Source organism: Periplaneta americana, chromosome 10, assembly GCF_040183065.1.
Source record: "Periplaneta americana isolate PAMFEO1 chromosome 10, P.americana_PAMFEO1_priV1, whole genome shotgun sequence".
Taxonomy (NCBI): domain Eukaryota; kingdom Metazoa; phylum Arthropoda; class Insecta; order Blattodea; family Blattidae; genus Periplaneta; species Periplaneta americana.
In genome coordinates this window covers 59,373,005-59,397,657 of record NC_091126.1, presented here as the reverse complement: position 1 = coordinate 59,397,657, position 24,653 = coordinate 59,373,005, and the positions used below count along the sequence as shown (strand labels likewise).

At 35.5% G+C, this 24,653-nt stretch overlaps 1 protein-coding gene across 2 annotated transcripts in view; it reads right to left on the bottom strand.

Annotated features, from left to right (window-relative positions):
* Positions 1-24,653, bottom strand: part of Cirl (Calcium-independent receptor for alpha-latrotoxin) — a 1,849,656-nt gene that overhangs the window by 1,032,900 nt on the left and 792,103 nt on the right. For both annotated transcript variants that reach the window (XM_069837575.1, XM_069837572.1), the window contains one exon: positions 4,051-4,162. The gene's annotated coding sequence lies outside the window, so the exon portion shown is untranslated. The remainder of the gene's footprint in view (positions 1-4,050; positions 4,163-24,653) is intronic.

The following is a 24,653-nucleotide window of genomic DNA, read 5'->3' as shown; positions in this document are numbered from 1 at the left end:
AAGTGTTTTTTCCCTCCGGCCTCACAACTAACACTCTATATGCATTTCTGGATTCGCCCATACGTGCTACATGCCCTATCCATCTCAAACGTCTGGATTTAATGTTCCTAATTATGTCAGACGAAGAAAACAATGCGTTCAGTTCTTTCTCCATTATCCTGTAACTTCATTCCATTTAGCCCCAAATATTTTCCTAAGAATCTTATTATCAAACACCCTTAATCTTTGTTCCTCTCTCAAAGTGAGAGTCCAAGTTTCACAACCATACAAAACAGCCGGTAATATAACTGTTTTATAAATTCTAACTTTAAGATTCTTTGACAGCAACTTAGCCTACTACTACTACCACCACTAACACTACCACTACCACCAATACTACTACTATTACTACTACTACTACTACTACTACTACTACTACTACTACTAATAATAATAATAATAATAATAATAATAATAATAATAGAAATATAATATCAGTAACGATATGAAAAATCAATATTACGCATTCTGATGTTACTTGTTCACCACTGACCAATGGCGTTCTATCATGAGTACAATCCAGACAACATAAACACAGGTTATTCAACTTTCAAATTTATGATATGGAATACAGTGGAATTGAAAGTTCTGTCCAATAAGGGTAGTGGGTGGGTGTGACAGGTGAAATGAATACAAATTCTTATTGGTTATCCATCAACGAATACAGTACTGTAATTGCATTTCCTGCCCTTCCTGAGAATTGTGTATGCGCTTCTAGTACCACAGTGGGTTTCGACAGTTCCGTCTCACAAACGCAACAATTCTCAAATAGAAAAATTTAAGGTCAGTGATTAAGTATGGATGTCCTAATCAATAAAATATTCTGTTTTCTTTTAACAAAATTATCACTACAAGACACAGGACTAATTCCCATTCAAATGGAAAATCCATTTCTACGTAAGCAGTCGAACTTTAGGATGTCGAACTTAAGAGCTTCCACCGTATTTAATAATTCAATTCGCGTGGTAGCCTGTTCATAAGCATACGTTATATATTCGCCAACTTTCAAGTTCACGTTCCCGAGCTCCGGTAACCCCTTCGTTAATTGTGAACGCTTACATTTAAATATATGTATTTTAACAGTTTTTCCGTTCTCGCTGTCGTTTCCGTTCCCGGTTTATTGTGGACCGGCTTTTATCGTTTGTAGAACCAAAAATTTAAGTTCAGCTTGACTATACCTTAATTTCATTGCCTAATCTCAGATTAACTATTTGACGAAATTTTTATACGCATTTCCCAGCAACTAATAGCAATGTGGAGCTTCTGGTCTTAATTACTGTATTGGAAGTTGAACAAATGGCAATCTGTAGAGGAATTAGATATCAAGTCTTGGTGTAAATGATTCAGTGCCTGAAACTGAATTGGAGTGAAGATGGTTGCGCACACGATGCTGCAACTTCACGGCAGGTGGATCTAATGACAGAAGTTTGCAGAAATAATTAGTCCCACCAAAGGTGATGTCAAAGCTGATTCCGAATAAGGGATGAGAGGGGTGGGGGAGAGGACTTTCGCTACGGAAGACAAGAGAATAGTCAAGCTCCGAACCCCTAATGATCCCTGGCTCAAGAGCGAAGGGATGGAAGTCATGGATTCCTCTGTATTGCCTTCATTTCTGTGGATTTGTGTTAAAACTGCGATTCCTAACTCGGATTCGCCATGGCGGACAAGGTGCTCAAGCAGTAGCGAAGAACTTGAAGTACTAAGTCTGGAAAAAGTTGGATGAATAGAATGAGAGAAATTAAGGACAATTATTAAGGAATCAGCTTCCGCGTATTCTATCATAAGATGCGTGGCGTCTGTCATCAAACTGGTCAGTCAATAAGTAATATGTAAGGAATCAAATGTTCAATGCTATTATAAACTTATCATTTCGAATAGTAATCTTCATTTAACATCCTTTTTCAAGTCAGAGATAATTCGCTAACGACAGTGAAATTGCCACTCAGCAAATTTTAAGTACAAGATAAACTCTGATTCACATTCGGATAATTTACTAAGAATCTCACAGATTATCACAGATTCTGCCAGTAATCTAATCCCTGCCGTCTAGTAGAGTGGCATATACGGAGTACCTTTTCATTTCGGATTTCTTTGGTACGTTCCAATGGTGACAGTAAAATATAACTAAATTGAACATAGAAAATAAACTAAATCCTGGAAGTTCTGTCAACACTGCCAGCGATAGTAAGGGACGTACACTTTTAAGATACATGAAAACTTCTGATCCATCAAGCTTGCGTGGTCCAAGTGAAAAGTTTTGGGTTAGAATTATCATGTTATTCTTCAGTACCAACAATCTGAAGGAAAATATTAGAACATTTAAAAACGAAAAGGGCCCAATAGGATTCCATTACATGAAAAACTGAAGCCCTTTTCTTCGTCAGTGATATTATTAACGAAATGAACACGTACATTCGAAGAAATTGAAAATATTGGATTTTTCAACTTGGATTCGATCTGTACGCAGAAGTTGCAGACAGCAAAAAAGCTGAAGGTGATAAATACGTTGAAGGCGGGAAATATGCTGGAGGTGGGGAAGCAGTTGAAGGTTGGAAAAAATTTAAGGCTAGAGAAAGTTGAAAGCTGGGAAAGAGTTGTAGGCGAGGAAGAAGTTAAATGCGGCGAAGCAGTTGAAGGTGAGAAACGTGTTCAAGGCGAGTAAAAAGTTAAAGGCTGGCGAGAAGTTTAAGGCGGGAAGAAGATGAAGGCGAAGAAGTAGTTGAGGACGGGGAAGGAGTTCAAGGTGAGGAAGAATTTGAAGATGGAAAGAAGTTGAAGGCGTGTAAGAAGTTGAAAGCTGGGAAGGAGTTGAATGCGGGGAAGAAGCTGAAGATGGGAAAGGAGTTAAAGTCGAGAAAGTATTTGAAGGTGGAAAAAGAGTTGAAGGCTGGAAAAAAGTTGAAGGGGGAAGGAGCTGAAGGCTAGAAAGAAGTTGAACGCAGGGATGAAATTGAAGCCGGAAAGATGTTGAAGGCGGTGAAGATGTTGAAGGCGGAGAAGTAGAAGTCAGGGAGGAAGTTTAAGGCGGAGAAAAAGTTGGAGAGGAAGACGTTTAAGTTGAGGAAGAAGTCTGTGGAGACGTTGGAGAGGAGAGTAGAGGAGAGGAGAGGAGAGGAGAGGAGAGGAGAGGAGAGGAGAGGAGAGGAGAGGAGAGGAGAGGAGAGGAGAGGAGAGGAGAGGAGAGAGGAAAAAGTTGAACGATGGTAGAAGTTGAAGGGGGAAGATGCTGAAGGCGGGGAAGAAGTTGAAGGCGGGGAAAAAGTTGAAGGCGGGAAAGAAGTTGAAGGAGGAAAGAAGTTGAAGGCGGGAAAGAAGTTGAAGGGGGAAAGAAGTTGAAGGCGGGAAAGAAGTTGAAGAGGAAACAAGTTGAAGGGGGAAAGAAGTTGAAGGCGGGGAAGAAGTTGAAGGCGGGGAAGAAGTTGAAGGCGGGGAAGAAGTTGAAGGCGGGGAAGAGGTTTAAGAGGGAAACGAATTTAAGAATACTAGTAAGTTTCAAGACAAATCACCGCGAAGAACAGGAGAAAAATAAAAATGACGAGAAAGAAGCTAAAGGTGACTATTATATCCACAACGAGGAAGATGCACAAATTAGATACGAAAAGAAAGACAGAGAGATAAATGGCGATTAAATTTGTATATGTTGGCTTAGACCAATTTCAAGATCTAATGATGGAAAAATACAAAAGCGTGTTTTCCAGAGATTTGCCAGTCACTATTCCTTAACAAATATTAAGCCTATTCTAGTAATTCAGTTTACTATGTGATCTGAATTATATTAAGTATATAACAATATTTATATCGGTGATTTCCTTGTCAAGTGCATCGTTACACAACCGGCATTCAACGAAGCTGACGAAGTTTTTATTACGCGATACAAAGAGAATAAAATACTATCTTCAACTGGCTGCAGGCCAGAAATAAAATATTACAACCATTAAGAAATGAAGAACATAAATGCGATACGTATAGGAATATACAACGTTTAAGTATAATAAAAATGCTTTTACTTACAGAGATGACCCGAAGTGCGGAGGGATGCTGGAGTGTCGCGTTCGAGGCCCAGTGAAGTCACATGACCTTACACAACTGTAAGTGGCGTTGTATCCCGTACAGTTGGCCAATTCTGAAAGAAGAAGAACCAACGCTACTATTAGTGAAAGTTATTTCACATAAATTTTTAAATTCATGGGTTATTTAGAGAGGAGGTGGTGATTAGGTACCGTATTCTGTTGCAGGGCGTCCGAAGATGAGGTTAGTTGGTCATAGACTATATTGACGTGACGTCATGGTTCGCGCGCGACACAGGTGCTATTATCGGAACATTTGCATCTTGTTTGTGTGCAGTTGACGTTCTATTTATGATTCAAAACTAGTCCCAGCAGACGATTCGCAATGCATTCTAGTGATAGAGAAGGACACTACTATGACTTTATCTACAATTTATATTCTACTAGTGGTTTGTGAAGCAAATGCTGCGAACTACGTTCATTAGACGTTCAAATAAAAATTTTTCAGATTTATTTTCAATGAAAAATACCAGACATTTTGAAAGTTATTTGCTTCCATAATAATGAAACATACTCCCTCTGAATGGCTTTCCTTATGCCAAATATTTTTTCTTGAACCCATCCACCTTCAGTTTTTGAGTTTCAACGCGAAAACGCAAGTAACAATGTCAGGACGATAAATGGGTTTTCATGTGAGAGTGAAGCAATAGCTATTTCATGTCATTGTAGATTTAGGTGAAAGTTAAAAAAAGTCAGGTTTGCTATGCTTTCGAACAATAGACGTAGCATCTTGGTATAGCTGCTGCATGTAGAGCTTGAAATGTAGAGGGTAAAATCATTTTATTCTGCTAGGAAATCTTGCTGAAATGATCGGGAGACTACACAATTTTATAGGCCTCTTATTTTTATCAGTAAGTAGGCCATAATACCGTCTTTCCTTAGGAATTCTAATTTTTGCGCTCTCTCGAGCCAATACTGAAGAGAATGGCGCATATAAGTATCTACACCACATCGTCATTAAGTATATCGTCGTTGTTCCTGCAGTAACTCCTATGTGCAAAATATGAAATTTTCAGTAGGAAGGAAAACCACATTTATTCTTCTATGGGAGTAGTGCATAGGAGATTGTGAATTCTTACATTTTTCAAAGAAAGAAATATAATTACATATAGGAGATTTTATTATTTGCTATATGACTATTTAAGTCATTTAATAGAGCAAAAATATGAAAATCGATAAATATGTCACATAGGAGTTATTGCCGAAACAACGATGATATAAAAAAGACCCAACCCCACTTGATTAATAACTGTAAAAATATTTGATTTTTAATAACATTATTATCTTACGCAAGTTTTGTAGTTTTATATATTAACATCATGGCATTGACTATAATAATATTTCCTTTCTAATAGTAATAATGTCATCAAATCACCTCAAGTTTTCTAGATTTTAATATCCAATACACAGACATACTCAGAAAATTACACACCGTAGAATCAGACCTGTGAAATATTTTTAGTAAGTCTTGAAGTTTTTAATAACCAATTGAATTTGAACTCTAAATACGTCAGCAATCCTGCAGATCATGGCCTTCGTGTAATAGCCTATTGTTTATTGTAGAGTGTGTTTTATTTTATTCTGAAATGCAATTAGTTCTAAACATTGACGAAAGATAATTTTGGAAAATAGGAAAATTATGTAGGAAAACTAACGCTACACTGAAAGTTACTATTTTTCTGAAAATCCTTGGATGCCAAGCTTCAAAATGACGGGTCATTCATTAAAATCCGTTCAGCAGTTTTCCTATAATTTCCATTACCATTTCAAATTATATATAGATATCCATTTATTTGATTAATTTATTTTTACTGACAGATTTAAGCCCTAAACAGCCTTTTCTTTCACTCAACCAGTATAAAAATACATGGCAAATATTATAAATAACAACGATACAGAAAACAATGAAATACCACCACCACCACCACCAATAATAATAATAATAATAATAATAATAATAATAATAATAATAATAATAATGATAATAATAATAATAATAATAATAATCGTTATAGTACGAGTAGTATAGCAAAACATAGACGTGTCTAGGTACATGTAAGTCTATGAGTTAAACAATTGCAATTTAGTGTTAAGTAAGATAATTTCGACCAAAGAATGATTAATACACTATCTACCAAAAAGTAATTGGGCACTGTTTTTGCCCCTTTAGAACCTCTTGTTGCTATAACAGCAGCCACCCTGTCAGGCATGCTCTCCACTAGTTTGTGTAGAATATCCACTGGAATGCGTCGCCATTCCTCTTGCAACATGACACTCGGACAACGGAAGTTGGCCCCATGTTTCGGCGGCTACTATGCAGTGGTATGCAGACAATAATGTTCACCGGTTGGACTGGCCTGCACAGAGTCCTGATCTCAATCCCATTGAGCATCTTTGGGACGAATTGGACCGGCGATTGAGGTCTCGGGAGATGCGGCCAACTTCCATTGTCCAACTGAGTGCCATGTTGTAGAAGGAATGGCGATGCATTCCAGTGGATATTCTGCACAAACTAGTGGAGAGCATGCCTGACAGGGTGGCTGCTGTTATAGCAACGAGAGGTGGTACCACGAGGTTCTAAAGGGACAGAAACAGTACCCAATTACTTTTTGGTTGATAGTGTATAATGAAGGAAAATTTATGTATTAAAAATAAAAATCATATTCTACAAAAGTGATATTAGTAGAAATATATTACTGAGACGAATAGCTATTTTTGACAATCGGTTTTTGAAAGTAGTCAATGTCCGACGGCCCCTTTACACTATGTACATTATAAAACGCTATTTTTTACTATTTCCACTATTATGAAGGATGTAGGCTTACATTCATCGAATATATTTATACTATTATACACTGAAACAATTAAGCTATAGTATAATTATTAAATAAAATAATACTTCCTAATTCTGTCTTATTTTTACAAACAATTTATTCCTTGTTCTAAATTCACGACTGTTAAGAAATGACATTTAATTCCTGTGGGATGATTTAAAACCATTTCCAAATAATTTATGTCTTTTCCCCGATCATAGATATATACATATATACATATACCAGATTGGTTACTTCCATGTTATAAAATGGCAACATCTAAAAGGTCTCAACTGCCGAAAATGATTTTTTTGGTAACGACCGCTAGATGGAGGTACTGCTGCAAGCTATTTTTAGTAGGTTATTTTACGATGCATTATCAACATCTTAGGTTATTTAGCGTCTGAATGAGATGGTGGTAATGCCAGTGAAATTAGTCCGATGTCCAGCACCGAAAATTACCCAGCATTTGCTCATATTGGGTTGAGGGAAAACTTCAACCAAGTAACTTTGCCCCGACCGGATATCGAACCCGGGCCACCTGATTTCGCAGCCAGACGCGCTAATCATTTCTCCACAGGTGTGGACTGCAAGCTATTACTCCATGCAATTCCATCAGGGTTATATCATGTCTTCTTTTGGAGTCACTATATTGCAGCAGATTGAGATTAATAATTATCAATTTGTTATATGTGATCATTAATTCCATGGTTACGCTAGAAATGTGTTGTACGAATTCGGAACACAGCCTTATCCAGAGGATATCTTCCGACTAAGCTATTCTATGCTTTCAGTCGCTGTTAATTTGTTAGCTGGAGAATAAATAAGTCATAAAATGGCAGCAGCACTAGGCAATACATTAGTATTTCTGATAGTGATGATGAATGTATTACTGCATAATGTATGTCTAAGAACGCGAAAACAAAAGAAAATAAGGCACATACTTGATCTATTAAATGAGTATGCCGATGAAGAATTTCTGGCAAGATTCAGGCTAAAAAAGGGCACTGTTTTAAGCATGCTGGAATTAATTATTAATTATAATGATCATTTGGAACACATGATAGCTACGAGTAAAAATAGTTCACTTTATTGTCATTGTAGAGAAACTATTTTTTTTTAATAATTAAAACTAAATTTTTAGAAAATTCATAAGGCAATATTATAAGTTAACAGTATTACGTTCCCCCTTCCTGCAGATAGTAAACTGAGCATTAAATTATCTGCTATTGACTCCCATGCTCTTGCTATTTGATAGACTATATGGCAGTTATCACAGTTTTTTTCTAGCACATTCTTATAGTCATTCACTATCTCAGCTACTGGTAGCTTAAGTGTATTTCTTACCTTCTATTTACGATTTTTAATTCCTCTTGATTTATTAAATTATTTATAATGAACTTCTTAGACAAAACAATAATAGTATGTTCAGAAATATTAAAATAATTATTGGTATTGTGAACGCACTTCATAAACAAAACACCATCTAAAATATTGCGAATCTCTGTTTCAATTCTCCTAGCTACGCAATAGATAACCTTTGGATAAACGAACGCCATACAACACGGAACCGGGACTCCATTTATTCTATAGTTAGGCTATTCCACGAATAGCTGTTCCAAGATTTGTTCCACCACCGTACAACTGGGTCTTACTTGTATTGTTTTAATCTGTTGAAAGACGACATGCATAAGCGCGATAGAAAATATAGACAAAAGCATAAAGCTTAACTTTTTTAATCAGTATTGGTTGTCACGTAAGTATTTTTTTATGTTTATGGCAATCGTATCGTACCCTATAATTAAACAACACATTTTTACTTTTTGTCTTGCTCCGAAATAAAAATAGGTGAATATTACTGATATGTGTGCCCTAAATCTGAATTTAAAATCCAAATTACCCCATCACGTACCATTTTCTGGGGAAAATAAATTGGATTTCTTATGACAAAACTTATTATTTTTAATTTTCCACTGCTACTGATAAAATTACAACACACAAGGGATTCAAAATTCTTCATAATAGTTGAAAAATGTGTACTGGATACAAAAATAATGTTACATACATAGTTTAAAACACAACAACAATAAAAATATTTCATGCGTATGAGAAAAATCTCGGAATTTGAACTCACATTTAAAATAATTTTCTGGATGACGCACCATTATCATTTTTTTCTTATTAGCTTTCCTTGGTTCTTTACTTGTAACTTTTTTATTCTGTAAACTGCCATTGTTTGTTTGTTTGTGTACCTGTTTACCTTTTCCTTACTCTGTTATCTTTCATCATCTATCTGTTCTTGTATTGTTTTGTATGCTTTGTCTAATGACAGCCTCTAATTTGAGGAAGCTCTAGTAAATAAATAAAACTAGACCCGGGACTGTATTTTACAAGGAACCAACAATAGTCTGCAAGCATGCTGGATGATGATCTTCCTTTATATCACCTTTCCATTTCAGATATTTCTTCATAAAATCTTTCCCCATGCTCGTCGCTTACAGTTCCAAAGTTAGGAGGAAAGAAGTCAAACTGAGAATGTAAAAAGTGTATTTTGAGAGATATATTACACTCCATTTTGTCATATGCACTTAACATGGTTTCCACAACAAGTTCTACGTAGTTCTTTGCCCTAGAATTTTCAAGGAAATTTGAGCAAACGTCTTTGAAAGCGAGCCATGCCATTCTTTCTGTAACGGAAAGTTTTTCCTCAAACAAAGGTTGAGCCATAACTTTGTGAATTTTTGGACCGATGAAAATGCTCTCTTTTAATTTTCCTTCACTCAAACTGGTAAACTTTGCCTTTAAATACTCAAAATCACACTCTTGTTTGTTCATTGCATAGACCTTACTTTGAACTGTTATGAAATTTACTTAATAGAAGGGACCAATATCTGTTTATTTATTAGAAGTACAAAAGAACATACCAACAACCATAAGAAACCTGAAATAGCCTAAGTCATAAATTCATAAAATTCATTAGCTTTTGTTTTAGTTTATACCCCCAACCGTTGCCAGATTTTTCCTGGGGAGCGCTTATCATATCATAGTATATCTTAAAAACCTTACGTGATACGAAGAAAAGAGATGCATTTTCGGATTCAGCGCACATCAAACCTTAAGAGACACATTGTTTTAAGTCGGAGCAAAATTCTTGTTGTTCAGTGTAATGAGATGTAGTCGAACCAGTTAGAGATATATTTCTCTATTGCCTTTCATTTTAATAAAGTGTGAAAACCTCTACAATTACGCAACGGGGTCAACGTTTGAATTTACACCACTGTATTTATAAACTCATAAAATTCATTAGCAATACTCCCAACCCGCGCCAGATTTTTCCTGGGGGAGAGTCGCCCTGGTTGGCAAGTTGGAATAGCGCTGGCCTTCTATGCCCAAGGTTGCGGGTTCGATCCCGGGCCAGGTCGATGGCATTTAAGTGTGCTTAAATGCGACAGGCTCATGTCAGTAGATTTACTGGCATGTAAAAGAACTCCTGCGGGACAAAATTCCGGCACATCCGGCGACGCTGATATAACCTCTGCAGTTGCGAGCGTCGTTAAATAAAACATAATATTTTAATCCTGGGGGAGCGCTTATCATATCATAGTATATCTTAAAAACCTTACGTGATACGATGAAAAGAGACGCATTTTCGGATTCAGCGCACATCAAACCATAAGAGACACATTGTTTTAAGTCGGGGCAAAATTTTTGTTGTTCAGTGTAATGACACTTAGTCGAACCAGTTGGAGATATATTTCTCTATTGTCTTTCATTTTGATAAAGTGTGAAAACCTCTACAATTACGCAACGGGGTCAACATTTGAATTTACACCACTGTATTTATAAACTCATAAAATTCATTAGCTTTTATTTTGATTTATACTTTCAACCCGCGCCAGATTTTTCCTGGGGAAGCACTTATCGAAAAGTGAAATCATAGTATATCTTAAAAACCTTACGTGATACGAAGAAAAGATATGCATTTTCGGATTCAGCTCACATCAAAACTTAAGGGACACATTGTTTTAAGTCGGAGCAAAATTCTTGTTTTTCAGTGTAATGAGATGTATTCGAACCAGTTAGAGATATATTTCTCTATTGTCTTTCATTTTGATAAAGTGTGAAAACCTCTACAATTACTCAACGGGGTCAACATTTGAATTTACACCACTGTATTTATAAACTCATAAAAATCATTAGCTTTTGTTTTGGTTTATACTCAAACCCGCGCCAGATTTTTCCTGGGGAGCGCTTATCGAAAGCTGAAATCATAGTATATCTTAAAACTTATGTGATACGAAGAAAAGAGATGCATTTTCGAATTCAGAGCACATCAAACCTTAGGGGACACATTGTTTTAAGTCGGGGAAAAATTCTTGTTGTTCAGTGTAATGAGATGTATTCGAACCAGTTGGAGATATTTTTCTCTATTGTCTTTCATTTTGATAGTGTGAAAACCTCTACAATTACGCAACGGGGTCAACATTTGAATTTACACCACTGCATTTATAACATAATCAAGTTTAAAAACCATGTTACTCCATTGAATGTACTAGAGAGGTCAAAACCTGGAATTTTTACAATGTGTTCACACAAAGAGTTTATAAATAGGAGATCCAACCACTCTCAACAAAAATGAAAATTGCACACTACTTTTTTTTTTGCATTATTAACAGAAAATAGAAATAATAACATTGAATCTGATTTGCATAACAAAGATAACTCGTGTTGCGTTTCCTTTTATTTAAAACCAACGCCATCGACGCTTTTTACTAAATTAAAAAGTTCTTTTTCCCCCCGTTGCGGTAGAAGGTTGCATTTTTTAAATGCACATCCTTTAACATTGGAATTGTGGCATTAAGTATGGGAGCTACATGTGGAAGCAAGGCATTGCTCTCTCGGCAGTTCTCTCTTTCTCTCTCTCTCTTTACAGGAATGCAGCTTGACACGACCGACGGACGGCAGGTGAGCAAGAAGGGGCAGGGGAGGGAAGGAGCGGAAAGGAACAGCTGTACAGCATTGCGACTACATTGCCATCACCTCGGCTACAACAATTAAAGAAGAATATCTTTTTCACCACGATAGGGCTACACTCTAGTCACAAGAAGTAAAAAAGAAGGAAATAAAAAAAGAAAACTAGAAAGAAAGACTAGAAGGGCCACACAAGGTTTCCAGCATGTACTGTCCGTTGTAATGGGTACAAGATGATGTCAAAAGCTATAACACACCTTTTAGAACAATGGTGTAAAACCTCAATGGGGGGACGACCAAATGTACAAAGAGGATCCGTCCGAACCACAGAATACATTACTCAGGAATCGCTCTCTTATTTAACGATGCTGCGTTAACACTGCAACTAACACCGAAAGGTGCATTCTTAGGTTCCTGTGGCTCCCACACATCCAAGGTAGAGGAAGGCGTGTCGATCAGTTGTTCTACGGTAACTGCGGCTTTTCAAGGCATGTAAAAGACAAGGACAAATCAGTTCGGAAAAATCTTCCACTCAATCAATAGACTTATTCAAATCCAGACATTATTATTATTATTATTATTATTATTATTATTTGTATTATTATTATTATTATTATTATTATTATTCAGAGCTATCGATTTGATCGATCGATTACCCGATTAATTTTAAAATTCGAATAATCGATCAAATGTGTTTAGGTTAAGCTTACCTAGAGTCACAATATGTCCCGATTAATCGGAATTGTCCCGGTTTTCGAGCCTTGGAAAACCTGTCCCGTCTTTTTATTAATGAATAGGCTTTTGTCCCGAATTTTGGCGTAAGTTTGCAAGTTATAAACTTTTTACAAGAGTGCTGATAAATTTTACCTATAACATATACTGTCGACATGGAAGCTATTTCTCAATGCAATAACGATAGTAATATTTAGGTTAGTACAGCCTGTTTTCTTTATCGACAGAACGATAATATTCGAGATTTTGTTTTACGGTTTTTGTTCAGTTGCCACGTTCAGCTAGGGTTTTAATCAATTTAATGCGTGTTCATATAGTGAACAATAGAATTGTGTTTTACTCCTTACAACAATGCCAAAGAGGCAATGTAAATTCACAGAAGAGCTTCAAAAGAAATTCCCTTGTTTTAGAGCTTTGGTAAATAACTATTCAGTTGACTGTAACTGTAATGATTTTTATTAATATTTACTTTCAAACCTGAGTTGCTGAATGCAATAGCAACTTCTGCTAAATATGATTGGAGCAAAGAAAGTAAATAAACCCCTTTAGAAGCCTAATTTCTAACTTGAGCTAAATATTAATGAATTTGAAAGTGCACTTAATTTCTTATTATTCCTATAATACTATTTTTAAGAAGTACGCTACAATTTAAAATTATTAACATTTGTTCCTTCTTTTAGTGTTATGTACGTTTAATTTTGGCATGTGCATCAGTCTTATGATTACATTTAAATCAAATAAATATTGGATTTTAGAAAAAATGATGTCCCAATTTTCCCTAAAGAAAGTGATTGAAGCCCCACTACACTCAAAGGAATTATGGTCACCCTAAGCTTACTACACGTCCCGTAAAAACGCGAGAATCGTCTTTTTTGGCCTAGGTGTCCGGCGTCCCCATAATTTTTGTCGGACACACGAAAGTCCCGAATTTTAACCAAACATTTTTCATGATGTAAAAATCAATAACTTCTGTAACAAATTAAGCAGGATTACTTGTTCTTTCGGCGTTGGACCTCGGAACCATTTCGCCATCATTAATTCAAATGTCATTGTCATTATTACCACAGCCCGGGTTCAGTTCACGGTGCTGTACTTATACAAGAGCTCCCAATCATTTACAGAATAAAAGAGATAAGCACAATAAGCCTCATGCTCCAGTGCAAGCCTTCCGAAAATAAAAATATTATGTTTACTGCATAAATTAATGTTGAAATTATTGTTTTAATTTGTATAAATGTTAGCAAATGTTTGATTTTGGAATCAGGAAACATGAATGAACAAATGTATAGGGGTAGGCTACTGTTAAACCAGCGGTAACCAAAACTCGAACGGTAGTTAAACGCGAGAGACAGTCTAAGAAGTAAGGAGACGGGGGAGAGGTACTTGGCATGAAAACGACAACCGATAGTGGTTCGTGCACTAACATTGATTTCTTCATCAACCCCGAGAATAAAAATAGCAAGCTTTGCTGTATCAGTAATGTCACTACTGTCATCAATAACCTATAAAAAATATATACAAATTTTCTTGCCTTTTTTTTTTAATATTCCTCACTGAACACAATCAGAAATTTCCTGAATTCTCTTCTGGATATTTAATCGAGAAATGCGCAGTTTTTCAAAATTAATTAACAACTTTCATTGGACAAATTATTTCAGCCACATTGATCATTACGCTTTTATAAAACTCTCCTTCGTTGGAAGGCTTAAGAGAACGAGCTATTTCGTTCGCCACTAGATAGCTGGCTTCCTTACATTTATTTATGCCATCTTTGTCTTCATGGTTATGATTGTAGGCTGATTTCGCTTCTTGGAGTTTAATAGCCCACTTCATTACTACACTAGCACGTAATATTCAGTTTCTCTATATTATTATTATTATTATTATTATTATTATTATTATTATTATTATTATTATTACTATTATTAAATCAATAACTGGTAAATAATTGATAATAGTCATCAAAAGATTGTAAAAAATAAATTAAAATGGAGATATAGCGTAGTAATTACTTAATCATTCAAGGGAAGATTTAGGCCTATATATTGAGGCACGTATATAAGAATTATGGTAACATTTGCTGATAAATAATAATAATAATGATAATAATAATAATAATAATAATAATAATAATAATAATAATAATAATACCTGTTATGCCTGTGTATTTAGTGTAATGCTCTGTAATGTCGCTTCTATATAATACTACTACTACTAATTGAACCGTTGAGCAAAGCAACATATTACATTTTCTCCGACAGAACAGCGAATAAATTCCTCTTCCCATTCTGTACAAAAACCTTCTGTTCCTGCTCATAGAGACAGAGGGTTTGTAGAGCGACATGGTACCGACATAGCTTACTATCAATACGTGAGCGAGACAGCAATGTGCAGGAAATTTCCTTACTAGTACGAATGTCTTTTATTACACGATGCAATCACGACACCCAGTTTGGTCACCGCTGTGGTAAACAAAAAGGTAAGCACAAAGTATTGTCAGGTGACACAAATAAATTGACATGAATAAAAGTAATGTATATTATGAAACAAATTAATAATATTATATTTTGTTCCACGAGTCAATGTTTAGGAAACAAACGAAGTATAATAACTGCACAACATTATAAACGTGTTTCATAATAGTACATTATGCAACGAGCCTATAATGATAGTAATTAAGAATCGAGTATGGATATTTATGAAACGAGCGCAAGCGAGTTTCATAATTTTCATACGAGCTTCTTAATTACCATTATAGGCGAGTTTCATACGACTTTTTATGCTCGACCATAATTCTAACTTGAAATTACCGGTATTCAGATGTATACATTTTATTTGTAGGTATCTGACAAGATCGGAAGTGACCTTGTTCTAGGTCGTGAATTGTGAGACGTGCGCAAACGCGAAAGTATTGATTTTTTCCGAGGAACAATAATGTCATTGACCTTGACGTTGTCCCGTTAAACTTGATAATATTATAATATTATAACCTTGAGATGACCAATTGAATTTATTTGAATTACAATTAACGCTAATTATTATAGTAACAGAACATAACCTTCTGCGACAGTATTGGATTTCCAGCCTCCGTGAATTTTCGCTAATTCTCTTTCGATTGCATATCCGAGAATAATCGATACTTGCGGTTTTATAACGGTACAAAGCTGACTTGTCATTGGCTGAACACATGTAAGCTGAGTTATCATTGGCTGAAGACCTGTACTTTAATGAGTAGGTGTACTTTAATGACATGCATTAAAGGACTGCTACCGGATGTATAATTAGTACATTTCGGCATGGTCGAGCATAAAATATTTTTATACGACAGCGTTATAAAACAATTAATAAAGGAATAACATATTACATTTTTAATGATGAGTAGTTTGATATCATGGTCTATGATGGAAAGAATTGCTATGGCAACAAGATCTATTAAATATTATTGCACGGCAAATCGTTTCAGAATATTAACTTTATGGCACAAGTAACACCACCATAATAGAAGTCATGGCGTTTTAGTTGGCATGGTAATGTTTTACACGGCACTGGTACATTAAAGTGGCATCTTATGAACGATTTTCACTAACGATAAAGACCGTTTATAATGTTGGTGTATAAAAAACGTCGTTTAAATGCAGTAGTGTCTATTCTTTTCTTAACTCCTTTGTTTCCGTCTTACTTAGGACTGATACATTTTTCAGTAACTCGTAACTTACAAAAAAACGCCGATAATAAAAGTGTTCCTTATCTTCATAATGCATTTATGACAGGCTTAGTTTAGGGTTACCATATGTGCTCTTTTCCCCGGACAAACCCTAATTTGTTGTCCTGGAGAAATTTTCAAAATCAACGCCAACGTTCGGAAATTGGCCCGATGGATTTAATTTAAAGAAAAATGCTTCGCTTTTAACAAAGGAAGATAAAATTCTCGACATAACTTGTGTAAATATATATTTACTCATGAGTTAGGATCTTACAGCTTTATTGGTCAGTTCCCTCGCTTAAATTCGGGGAGGGGGCAATTGCCTCCCTCAGCCTTCTCTCAATGATGCCTCTGATTTTGTTGAAGAGTAAACTAAAAAAATAGGCAATATGGATTGCAATGGAATATCACACTTCAAAACTAGACAGCAAGAGAATGTCACTGCTCGAGGAGTATGAACTGGGTCTACATAGGAACAGTTCAAAATGGAAGGAACTTGTGAACTGATAATGATGACGGCGATTAAAATGCAATAATAATAATAATAATAATAATAATAATAATAATAATAATAATAGAAATTACAAAAAAACATTCGCATATTACATCAGCCGCAAGTCTTAAACTTTCACTATCCAAGTAAAATCACGAATGAATTAAATTATGTTTTGTGCACCATTGAAATTTTAAGGGGACGCATGTGATTTTTATAACTTCTACAATTTTCATACGAAATTCATTATTTTAAACTACATAAACATGGCCGGTAGCTCAGTTGGTAGAGCAGCTGGCTACGGACTGGAAGGTCCGGGGTTCGATCCCAGGTGGTGACAGGATTTTTTCTCGTTGCCAAACTTTCAGCCTCCTATAAAATTGAGTACCGGGTCTTTCCCGGGGGTAAAAGGCGGTCAGAGCGTGGTGCCGACCACACCACCTCATTCTAGTGCCGAGGTCATGGAAAGCATGGGGCTCTACCTCCATGTCCCCCAAGTGCCTTCATGGCATGTTACGGGGATACCTTTACCTTTTTACATAAACATACCTACAATATTATATGTACAAAAGTTGGCACTATTAGGACTACAAGGTTGTTTCCCATCTCCAGTAACGAATTTGAATGACATCATGTGCGTCAGGAGTCACACGACAGCTGAACTGTGGTGCGAGGTGACAGACCAGTAGTGAGTGATCTCCTAGAGTGCACAGCGACTCACAGCAGAAATTCCCAAGAAAATCGAGCTTTTTGGGAGGGGTACATTACGACCCTTTTCAATGCCAAGTACTATCAAGCGAAAATAATAGAAACCCGCAATAAACGAGGTTTCGTTATTTCCAAGAAAGGAATCTTCTGTGTACTTAATAAGATTGGTAAAGCTCGAATGAAATTAATCTGAATCATCTCGTGGGGTGCGGCGACTTGTGACGGGGAGTAGATTTGCTTGCCTTTTCCACTCTGGAATTAATCCCATCCGAGTTTTGCCAGTCTTATTAGGTACACACAAGATGCCTTTCTTGGAAATAACGAAACCACGTTTTTTGCACGCTCGTATGATTTTCACGTAACTGTACTTGGCACCGGAAATAGTTGTTATGTACTCCTCCCAAAAAAGCTCGATTTTCTTGGGCATTGCTACTCTGATACACCGTGCACTCTGATTATGAAATTACTCACTACTAGTCTGTTACATCTCGCCGCAATTCAGCTGTCGGTGTGATTCCTGATGCACATGACGTCATTCAAATTCGTTATCAGAGATCGGAAACAACCCTGTAATACTTACTTACTTACTGGTTTCAGGGAACCCGGAGGTTCATTGCCGCCCTCACAAAAGCCAGCCATTGGTCTCTATCCTGAGCAAGATTAATCCAGTCTCTATCATCACATCCCACCTCCCTCAAATCCATTTTAATATTATCTTCCCATCTCCGTCTCGGCCTCCCTAAAGGTCTTTTTCCCTCCGGCCTCCCAACTAACAATCTATATGCATTTCTGGATTCGCCCATACGTGCTACATGCCCTGCCCATCTCAAACGTCTGGATTTAATGTTCCTAATTATGTTAGGTGAAGAATACAATGCGTGCAGTTCCGTGTTGTGTAACTTTCTCCATTCTCCTGTAACTTCATCCCTCTTAGCCCCAAATATTTTCTCTAAGCACCTTATTCTCAAATACCCTTAACCTATATTCATCTCTCAAAGTGAGAGTCCAAGTTTCACAACCATGAAGAACAACCGGTAATATAACTGTTTTATAAATTCTAACTTTCAGATTTTTTGACAGCAGACTGGATGATAAAAGCTTCTCAACCGAATAATAACAGGCATTTCCCATATTTATTCTGTGTTTAATTTCCTCCCGAGTATCATTTATATTTGTTACTGTTGCTCCAAGATATTTGAACTTCTTCACCTCTTCAAAAGATAAATTTCCAATTTTTATATTTCCATTTCGTACAATATTCTCGTCATGAGACATAATCATAACCCTGTAATAGTTTTGAAATCATATTTTTTAAATATTTTTATATTGACGTCACTAAAAAGGCTCTTGCGACAGAGTTTTCAAAATGTTTAGTTCACATCGGCTCAAAAGCGTGAAAATAGTAATGTGAATAAAAATTAATCGGCTTTTTGAGCTCAGTCTAAACGGAGAGTGACAATAAATTTTTAAGTGGACTTTCTTCATTTTTCACCATTATTTCACCGTAGTGTCGGCTTGAAAATAAATTGTCTAATGCGTCACTCAAGTCACTCAGTGGTTTCGTAAATATTTAATAGAAATTATATAAACTTTTTTATTCAGTTTGAAAAATTCTGTACGGTAAAGTTCGTGACAGATTGTTGGGTATATGCTAACTATATATATCCAGACTTAACTTCAGTCGAAGAAGGAAAGTATTAAGACTCTTCTTTTTTATGAATGTATAAACGGAATTGTTTGCGTGTAAGAAACACTAGCCTTACAAGACATACTGTTTAAGGGTTTACATCCATACATTAAAAATCAATCACGCATCACAAATTAATTTAATTTTATTTTGTATTATGTTACATCAAAGTTCACTATGTTCATTTAAAACGTATTATATTGTTATTGTTACATAGCTACAGCCACCGGCGTAGCTCACGCGTTAGTGCATTTGTCTGCTGATCCGAAATTGCGCTCGCGCGTGGGTTCGATTTTCGCTTGCAATGATTACCAGGCTGGATTTTTTACGAGGTTTACCTCAACCATTAGGCAAATGTCAGGTAATCTATGCCGAATCCTCACCTCGTCTCGTGAAATACCACCTCTCTATCACCAAGTCCATCGACGCTAAAAACTCGGTATTTGATACAGAATCGTTAAATAACAAAAAAATAAATTACATAGCAACGTATGCTATGGAACTTTAGTCAGCTGATTTGAGGCGTGTTTTGACAAATTATCCTGCGATTAGTTATTTGGAGACTTTTGAATCATGTAGATAAATGTTCAATATAGTTTTATCGAAAATGCATAAGAGTCGTCTTCCTGTTGGATATATTTTAAAAACTTCTTCTACATTATTAATCTTTATTAACATGGCCAATGCATCACAGTCGCTCTGTCTTAAATTTCTTAAAAAGTCTTTTTATACCCTCGTAAAAAGTAAAAGTCTTCATCTTTAATTACATGAACCCCCGCTTCCGCGGGGAAAAGTTCTGAAACCTTCCGCGGATAATAGAAACCTTGCATATATCCCGTTAGTAGGTTGTTACTGCAACAGATGTCAGGACTTTTAAAAGTAAATATTGAGGTAATACCACTAAGGACAGTGTTAGTGATTGATATACCAAAGTCTATGTACAAAAGATGCAACTAAATATTTGATTTCATATAAAACGTTTCATATTAAGACGCTAGGCACCGAAATACTTGAAGTCGCCAAGATTAACCGCGGATAACTGAAACCGCAGGTACAGATTCCGCGGATAAGTGGTACTCTCATTGTAATGTGAATTCTGGACAGCTCCGAGCACTTTCCCTGATTCCTCAAATTTGAAACTGTTTATTTTCGAAGTCAAATTTGGCTGAAGTTCATATTTGGTGTCCGTCACTGACTACGGATTAGCGAGCGTGATCTTGGTGCGGAAATGTTTTCCAGTTCTGTTTTGGGCTGATTACCTTGTTGATATTGTATAGAGAATTATCTTCGCTGTTAATATAGTGTCAAAAAATAATTCAAATCGCCAAAAATCCGTCCCTCTTCCATCAAATCTGTCGACTCCAAGATATCTTGCAACTGATAGAACGTCTTTGAATAGCAGTTCGAAAGAAAAAGATATGTATCACACTGATTTAAAAGTAAACAGTTGTTCCGTGAATTATACGTATATATTTCTAATGTTCTGGAGATAACGCAACTTTTAAAAATAACTGGTAAAATACAATAACCCTTATTAGAAATCTGTATTAGTAAATTATTTATTCTTTACACTATTCATATAGGAAATAACCCTATAAGATCCCGAACAAGTAAAAGTTGTTGACCTTTACAAAAGTGTATCTGCAAAATTCCAGGTTATCATCTGTAGTCAGGTGTCTGGAAAGCATTACGTATGTAATTTTTTGTGGATTTAATTAGACTCTGGTTCCATTTAAAGCCTTACATAATTGCATGGTAAGAGAAGAACTCTCCTTCTCGTTTTCTCTTAGTCAAACTAAATCATCTGCAGATGCTAAGAAGGTTATTTTATTCTGTAGTTTGTAATATTTTCAACAGTTGTTGATACGACTTTCTATGGCCTTAACTAGAATGGACGCAACGAATCTATAATTTTTTTTTATTCACAGTCTCGAAAAACGAATTGTACTGAAGCTAAACTTCACACAATCATAATTATCATATCATATCATATCATATCATATCATATCATATCATATCATATCATATCATATCATATCATATCATATCATATATCATATCATATATCATATATCATATCATATCATATCATATCATATCATATCATATCATATCATATCATATCATATCATATCATATCATATCACATCATATCATATCATATCATATCATATCATACCATACCATACCATACCATACCATACCATATCATATCATATCATATCATATCATATCATATCATATCATATCATATCATATCATATGAAGAGTTCGCGGGAAAAACGATGAATGTCACATTTCTGTTAAGGATTAGATAATGATCTAATTGAGTCTATAACTGCAAGATGTAGTGCTGTTTCTATAGAAAATAAAGGAAGGGATTACTGTATTCGTGGTGATAATTCTCCTTTTTACCATTTTTCATAAGAATAACATTAAATCTCGTAGTGATCCATTGAATTAGATAATGACATCAACCTTAACAAAACTGTGATATTCATCATTTTTCCTGCGAATTCTTCATATCATATCATATCATATCATATCATATCATATCATATCATATCATATCATATCATATATCATATCATATATCATATATCATATATCATATATCATATCATATCATATCATATCATATCATATCATATCATATCATATCATATCATATCATATCATATCATATCATATCATATCATATCATATCATATCATATCATATATATATCATATCATATCATATCATATCATATCATATCATATCATATCATATCATATCATATCATATCATATCATATCATATCACATCATATCATATATATCATTTCATATATCATATCATATCATATATCATATCATATATCACATCATATCATGTCATATCATATATCATATCATATACATCACATATCGTATCGTATCATATATTTATTGTCGTGTCATGCCATGTCATATCATACCATATATCATATATACTGTAATATATCGTCGGCTTACAAGCAAAACACATTAAGTCAAAAATATTACCGCTGAGAAAAAGGAGTTTTGAAATCTCTTAACAATACTATATCCTCAATATTATTTTTAGTAAGTTGTTTTTCTCTGTGTATTTAATTTTCCAATTCTAAGTTTATACACACATTATGTGCATTATGTACGCCTTTTTCTCAGAAGTAATATTTTTTACTTAATGTGTTTTGATTGTAAACCGACGACATCAAGACATTATGGCTAAAGTGGAGACCACTTTGAAAACTGTCCGAGGTGCATCACAAGGAGGTATGTCTACTTTACACCCAGCACTTCTGAATGGGACGGATATTGGGAAGCCAGAAGATAAATGGGACAATCAAGATTTTTTCAGCGTACCCAGCCATTGGAAAGAAAATATTATATCATGGCATGTCTACACTATACTACACTATACCACACCACACTATATTATATTATATATAATATAATATAATATTATATTATATTATATTATACAGGGTGTCCACCATAAACCTGACACATTTGAAATTGCTGTATAATTCATACTGCTTGGGGTAAAAAGAAAAGAATGCATGCAATATCAAGAGTAACTCACCAAGTTTTATTAAAAAAATCAGTACACCTCAAAATGAGATCCTCTCGTTGCACGAAGAACATCTAGCCTGAATTCAATTTCCTGCCAGGTCTTCTGAAGCATCTCGGGCGTAACGGAATTGACGGCATCTCTTATGCGGCCGCGTAGCTGTTGAAGATCGCGAATTTTGTGGTCTGTATACACTTTGTTCTTGACATATCCCCACAAGAAAAAGTCTAGAGGGGTAATATCCGGTGATCGAGGTGGCCATCTTGTCGGTCCATCACGCCCAATCCAGCGACCGGGAAATTGTGTGTCGAGAAATTCTCGAACGATCAGGCTCCAATGTGGTGGACTTCGTTCATACGCCTATCTCACTACTGCTACACGCTCCTCTGATACGCGCACATTACCGCCACCATGAAATTTCACCACACTTCCCGTTGCCAAAAAGTGCTATTTCCATGTCTTAATGGTGTTCCGTGATGGTGGGTCCTTCTGGAACACGCGCCGAAAGTAGCGTTGCGCTTGAATCACCGAATTTGTTTCAGCATACCACCAGATCGCTTGTGCTCGCTCTTGCGCTGTCGCCATTTTGACTTAAGCTACCGCAGCGCCACGTACAACCTCTCGCGCGGGTTTTTAAAAATAGCCAACGAAATTTCCACAGTTTCTCTACATATTGCAATGCATTTTACCAACTTATTTCTATTCATTGATTTTTGGCAGCCAAATGAAATGTATCAGGTTCATGATGGACACACTGTATTATATTATATTATATTATATTATATTATATTATATTATATTATATTATATGCTCGACCATGCCGAAATGTAGTAATTATACACTTGGTAGCAACCCTTTAATGGACCTCATTAAAGTACACCTATTCATTAAAGTTCAGGTGTTCCACCAATTAGAAAATATCGTTGTAGCAATATGAAAGCGCAAATATCGATTATTTTTGGGATATGGAATCGAAAGACAACTAGCGCGAAATTAGACAATATTAAACTCAGTTGAAAAAAAAAACACAAATTAACATCAATTCACCGTCATCTTCCAGCCTTTCGCAAAGCACAGTCCCGCAAATTCATTTCACCAATTCCCGGAAAAAATCAATATGGTCGAGCATAAAGTCGTATGAAATTTGACTATAAAGGTAATTAAGACGCTCGTACGAAAATTATGAAACGAGCGCAAGCGAGTTTCATAAACATACTCGCGTCTTAATTACTACCATTATAGGCTCGTTGCGTAATGTACTAATATTATATTATATTATATTATATTATATTATATTATATTATATTATATGAAATTATATTATATAAAATATTAGACAAGTATATACATAAAATAGAAGGAATGAAGCATACGTAGGCTATTACAATGTATATTAACAGATAAATTATAATATAAAGAATATTAATGGAAGAAAAAAACACACATACAATATAATTTTCAGTTGGTAGTTTTACGACGCTTTATCAACTGCTAAGGCTATTTAATGTCTGAGTGAAATGGTGATAATGTCGGTCAAATGAGTCCAGGATCCAACGCGAAATGTTACCCGCATTTGCTTTTAACTGACTGAGGATTTATTATTTTTATTTTAGTAGGTTATTTTACGACGCTTTATCAACAGCTTAGGTTATTTAGCGTCTGAATGAAATGAAGGTGATAATGTCGGTGAAATGAGTCCGATGTCCAACACCGAAAGTTACCCAGCATTGACTGAGGAAAAACTCCGGAAAGACCTCAAGCAGGTAACTTGTCCCAACCAGGATTTGAACGCGGGCCCATTCGTTTCGTAGTCAGGCATGCTAACAGTTACTCCACAATGGTGCACCATACAATATAGGCCTA